The 6023-nt window shown below is 54.4% G+C and overlaps 1 protein-coding gene across 1 annotated transcript in view; it reads left to right on the top strand.

The window, feature by feature from the left end:
* Window positions 1-612: 612 nt before the first annotated feature.
* The window catches only part of AKAP1 (A-kinase anchoring protein 1), a 33018-nt gene continuing 27607 nt past the window's right edge, over window positions 613-6023 (top strand). Inside the window, exon 1 of the mRNA XM_070357274.1 lies at window positions 613-768. The gene's annotated coding sequence lies outside the window, so the exon portion shown is untranslated. The remainder of the gene's footprint in view (window positions 769-6023) is intronic.

Raw genomic sequence — 6023 nt, 5'->3', positions numbered from 1 at the left:
TCGTGTCGACTCTTAGCGACCCCATGGACTGCAGCCCACCAGGCTCCTCCGTCCGTGGGATTTTCCAGGCAAGAGTACTGGAGTGGGGTGCCATTGCCTTCTCCCATTATGCAGTTATTATCGTGCAATTATTAAATTGATATTTAATCACGTACAATGCAATGATGAATCACACTGAATATATCTATTTAAGTGAAGGCGAGGGAGGCGCTGCCCACCAGCGGCCCCTCTGCCTGCTTCAGGGGCCTCCCGAGGCAGGCAGACGGTCTCACTAGCCCCGGAGACCGTCCGCGGCCGAGGCGGGCGAAGCCGCGCAGAGCTCGGAGCTTCACCGATGGAAACGCGCAAGAAGCGTCCCAGAGCATCCAGCGCGGCCTGTCTCCCGAGCCCCACCGAGACGACAGCTCATCTCGCGAGAGCACGGGCAGCGCCCGGCGGCGGCGACGGCGGGAGGTGGCGAGCGGCAGGCGGCGGCGAAGCGCTCTAGACCGCGCCCCTCTGGCGCGGCCGGGAGCGGCGCGCACGCGCAGGGGTGGCTGGCCGGCGTGGGGGCACGAGGGCGGGGGGCGGGGCCTGCGTCGCGCCGCGGGCACGTCGCCGCGCGTCCTCGGTATTTAATGTGTCTGTGTTCCCCTGGCCCGGCCGAGCACGTGGGGGAGCGGTCAGACCGCTGCGCTGAGGGGCCGCGCGGTAGAGGCGGGGGCCGGGGGGCCGGGGGGCGGCGGCGGCGGCGCGAGGACTCTGCACCCTGACGGTGGCCGAGCAGCGGTGAGTGGGGGCCGCCGGTGAAACGGGGAGCACCTGCGGGGGCCCCGGGGGCGGCGCCGTCGGGGCGGCGCTGAGGCGGCCGGGCCGTCGCCGCCTGTCAGGCAGGCCCTCTCCCTCCCACCGCCCGCGCGCCCCGCCGGGCCCCGCCTGACGCGCCTCTGGTGACCGGCCACGGCCGCCCTCGGCAGCCTCGCGGGCCCCCCGCGCGCGTCCTCGTCCCCGGGGGGCGGGAATCGCGGGCTCGGCGCTCCGTACGCCTCTCCGCGGCTTAACTTTCCGCGAGCTGCGGCTCACACCCTCCGGGGCACGGACGCCAGTGCGTCCCACCCAAGGTCGCCCGGCCTCGCGCGCGTTTCGCTTTCAAAGGTCGCGTGCGCCCGGCCTGCGCCGGGAGAGGCGGCGGCGGCGGGCAGGGCCAGGTGCTCACAAGGGCGCGGGAGTGTCCGAAGGCCCGCGGGCGCCCTTCCCCCGCCTCCTCCGGGGTTGGAGCTGAGCTGGTCACTTCAGAGAGCTCCCCCAACTTCTGGGCTCTCCCGTCGTGCCCCGGGTTTCGCCGCACCGAGGCCCGGCGGTGGCACACCCGAGCGGGCAGCCCAGCTCCTGGGAGCGGCACGCGGCGAACTCAGGGCACGGGGTCTCGGTCTGCGGGACCGCGAGGCTGAGCTCGGAGATCGGCTGTGCTTGGAACCCTGTTGCGGGAGGAGGGAGGTTTAGGGTCCTGGTATCGAAGGCTTGGTGTCTCTCGAGGACAAGCTCTCCCAGCCCCTTTACAGGGTGTCCGGGGAGACGGAGGCGTGCCGCCCCGGGCGCCCGCTGACCTCGCGCCCCGGGGCGGCCCGGGGGGAGCACGCTGGTTTCGGGGTCACAGGTCCCAGTGTGCGTGGGCAGGCTTTGGTCTGGATGCCTCGGGGGCGAGCTTTCACCAGCTCTCCTGCTTTGTGCCACCTTGGGTACGGTCGCTCCTATTTCCCACCCCCGGAGGAGGCCCAGAGAAGGACCGGAGCTGTTGGTGGCAGGTGGTGCCCAGTCGACTGGCTGGGAAAACCGCGCGTTTCGCGGTCCCCCTTTCCCGCGGAGATGACGAGGTTGGCGGGCGCCTTCTTGCCCTCTCGTCCTCCGCTAACAGCAGCCGGGTTTATGTACATAACTCCAGGTGTCAGAGGAGGCCTCTCAAGCCGTGTCGGGTATATGGGCAGAGCCCTGAGGTTGAACTAGCTGTCTTTCCCCTGGGGAAGAACAGGCTGTCTGGTGTTTAAATGTATCTCCTGTAGGTTAATCTGGGTTGCTGGACACTAGGTACAGTCATATCTTGTTGGTTGGTTTGTTTTCCAATACCCCCACCTCCTTTGTCGAAATTCTGGATCAAGAAACCCCATTCACAAAAAGCTGTCAATTCTGGGAATTAGTAACCTTACCTTGCTGCCACATTCTTGGAACTAAGTCCTTCCAAATAATTTTCTTTTAAATTCTAATTAGAAGTTTGAGCTCTTAGCACTGCCCATCCCCTTTGCTCTTAAAGGTACAGAGCATCTTTGAAGCGAAGAGAGGGGAGCATGACGTGCCCGTCTGTCAAATTCCTCTGTTCTTGAAGTTCAAGGGATTCACCTGCTGATGATTTAAGACATTCTTAGCACTGGAGACAAAGTGAGGTAGATTTTTTTGACTTGTGTTGAACCTTTCCTCTAACTTCTGAGCTTGTATTATGGGTTCTGGGTAGTAATTCCTGGGTGTGCATTTAGATGAAGAATGGCCTTGGGCTATAGTAGGTTCTCTGGATCCTACAGGTATGCAAATCATTGAAGCCTTGGTGCCTATCTGAATTCAGTAGGCTCTATTGTCACACATATTGTCAGGTGATGGCCCCTGAAGTCGCAGAAAACTGATCCCCTCCCAGCCTGTGGTGACACTGGTCTGCTGTCTAGCTCTTAGATTATCTGCTCTTCCGCCCAGCAGTCTCTAGGAAGTACTTGGCCACTGCAGGGTGTCGGTGAGGATGTCAGTTGAAGTGGCTGCTCAGGTGCCAAGGAGATACGTCTCCAGAATAAGGTTGCTCAGCGTCAATATTTTAAAGTAGTTTATTCTACCTAGTAATGCAGATTATTCTTGGGCGTTGAACCCAGGCCAGGTCAAAATCACCATTTGTGGGTGTAGGCTGGTTTTAAGCTTTTCAGTCTTCTTTCGTCCTCAAGACAAATTGAGATAATATTTGTGGGGCGCAGCGCTGTGCCTGGCACATGTTGGGTACTCACACATTATTTTTTTTTTCCCTCCTTCTCAAGAGTCTCTGAGACTGACTTTGTTTCTCTTGAATCTGTTAAGTGACTTGAATATTAATAAAAGGACTCTATTCCCCAACCTCTCACCTGGAAACTTGGTTGGAAGGAGGAAAAATTGGCTTCCTACACATTGCCAGCCAGCCTCCTGGCTCAAGCCACGTGCCTGGTGAGCTGGTGCTTTCCAGCCCATTCTCCCCCAGTGCTTCCTTCCTAATCTTGTGAGTCTTGAATGAGAGGTCTTCTCTGCAGTGTGGACTGTTGTGCTCTGGTGGGGAAGTTTGGATGTGAGTAAATGCCTTCACCCTGCTATCTAGGGAGTTTATCTCCTCTGGGGAGGAGGTTGGTCCTTATGGGCCTCTTAGTCCGTTGAAATCGTCTCATACTATTTGAGTTGCTAATCTGTGTGGGATATATTTTAATCCCAGACCTTCATTCCTAGGGCATGTGTTTTCATCTACATCCCTTTCTGATGTAATGCCTCACACAGATTTCACCTTTGATTATTAACATCAACTACCGATTGTGTGTGGCATTCTCACTGAGCAAACCTGCTGTCCCTCATACCTAATTTTAAACTTGGGCAATGCAGAACAAGGACAGTGCTTTGGGTAGGACAGAGTGGCTGGAGAAGTCACTTGTGGAGACAGAAGCTAAAATTTAGGGGACGGCTTTTCCTTGATAGTTACTCTGCGAGGTGAGTTACAAGCAGGCACCTCCCTGTTCCTTTAATCCTCACACTTCTGAGTACAGTTGAGGAGGGTGAAGCTGGAGGTCATTCGGGATTGTTTCAGTGGCAAATAAAAATACAAATTGAAGGATAGAGAAACTGACTAAATTTGTGTTTGGACTTACACTCGGTCCTCTGGAGGGCTTTTGTGAGAACAAGAAGGAGTCGTCAAGTCTATGGGGTTTTCACCTTTTCTGTCTGCTGCTTCCTAAGCAGATTGTTGCAGTAAAAGGAATGTGTGTTGCCGTTCAGCATTCTGAGGACTGGCTTTCAGTCTTATGGACCTTTCTAGGTGTCCTCTTCCTGTCCTGTATGGTTCTGCTAAGTGGTCTTTGTTCTGTTCAGTTCTTGCCATCTGAATGTTTCCACAGCTCAGTTTGGTAAGTTTGTAGAAGTTGATACTAAACTTGCTGTCGCCATCTGGCAGTGCTGGTCCTCACTGAGGCCCATGCACTTGGGAACAGAGCAGGGCCCCAGGAAAGTTCTGGAAGTAAAGCTGAGCAGTGCTGAGGTCTTGTTTCATCCCTGAGGGGTTAGCTAACAGGAGTCTTGGTTAGGGGTGGCAGGGTGAGGTGGAGGTTGAGGTCTCTACAGCTTTCAAGACTGAAACCTGGCTGGAGTTCCGGGCAGGTCTCAGTTTCTGCAGCTGGGGAAATAAAGTTAGTCAGTATGAAATGCATTCAGATTGTGCTTCTGGGAGCCCTGGAGTTAGTCTGCCCCTTACAACTGCTGGTAGGTGGAGTTGCCTGCAGGGTGGGGTATGTTTGGGCCAGGGATGCCAGGATAGTACTGCTGCTGCTGCTGCTAAGTCACATCGGTCGTGGCCAACTCTGTGCGACCCCATAGACGGCAACCCACCAGGCTCCCCCGTCCCTGGGATTCTCCAGACAAGAACACTGGAGTGGGTTGCCATTTCCTTCTCCAATGCATGAAAGTGAAAAGTGAAAGTGAAGTCACTTAGTCCTGTCCAACTCTTAGCGACCCCATGGACTGCAGCCTACCAGGCTCCTCCATCCATGGGATTTTCCAGGCAAGAGTACTGGAGTGGGGTGCCATTGCCTTCTCCGAGGATAGTACTAGCCAAAGACCTAAAAAAAAAAAAAGTCAATCCACTATTTTAAGTGCATTTGAAGTTCACTTAGCTCTCAGGTGCTACTGTATTAAATGTTTTTATTTCTTACTCTATCAGCCAGACTGAAAAAAATGTCAATCCACTGTTTTAAGTGCATTTGAAGTTCACTTAGCTCTCAGGTGCTACTGTATTAAGTGTTTTTATTTCTTACTATATCTTTATTTTCCTGAATCCATCCTTAGGGCTGGGGGTGTAGAGCTGCCTGTCCTATAGATAGCTACTAGTTATGGGTGGCTAGTTAAATTTAAGCTTTTTAAAGCATTAAGGAGAATTTAATTATTAGCTCCTTGGTGACATTAGTCACATTTCACATGCTCACATAGCTTCATGTGGCCCAAGGCTGCGGTACTGGACAGTGCAGATCAGGAACGTTTTCATCGTCACAGAAAGCTCTGTTGGACAGCTCTGGTCTTAGTTCTTTGCCCAACTCTAAGAGCTTCATTGTCTCGCCTTGTAAAGCATCACGTGTTTGGCCTCAGTCTTCTATATTCCACAAACCGAACATCTTTGGTGACAAGTGATTTATCAACTCTCTCCATGGCATGTTCAGAAGCAAGTTCTGGTCTGCCAGTTTGGAGGGCAGTGATCAATCATGAAACAGTTGGAGAGAGGAGTGTAGCAAGGGGTCTGGGGATGGGAGAGAGAAGTGAAGGGCCGGACGCTAAGCCTTGGGAAAGCCATCTTGGCTCGAGAGACTGTTCATCATCGTAAAGGTCCTCGCTAGTTCTCCAAGGCCTGTGCTCATTGGCCTTGGTCATCATGTCAGCAGACTTGCTATTTGGTCCTTCAGTGGCCTGGTGACTTTTGCAGGATCCCAGCGTGGGCCTTTCTAAGCCAGGTTGCGCGCACCTTACAGACGAGTGTCATTTTCATTCTGTCCCGGCAGGCCGTTTCAGCGGTAGGAAGCCTGTCTTTACCGAAGGCTTTGGGGAGAGTTGGTTCCCAGTGGGGATCCCCAAGTCTTGGTGTGGGTCTGGCTCTGGGGAGCAGGCTTTATTTCCATATGCCCCTCATCTAGTCCTGGGTGTGCTTGGTTTTAACCCTGCTAGACTGGCCTTTGGCATATACTGTGAACTCTTTTCTTGGAGCCTGACAGAAGATTTATAAGGCATTTATTGAG

This window comes from Bos mutus, chromosome 19, assembly GCF_027580195.1.
Source record: "Bos mutus isolate GX-2022 chromosome 19, NWIPB_WYAK_1.1, whole genome shotgun sequence".
Classification (NCBI taxonomy): domain Eukaryota; kingdom Metazoa; phylum Chordata; class Mammalia; order Artiodactyla; family Bovidae; genus Bos; species Bos mutus.
This window is presented reverse-complemented; position numbering and strand designations above follow the sequence as displayed.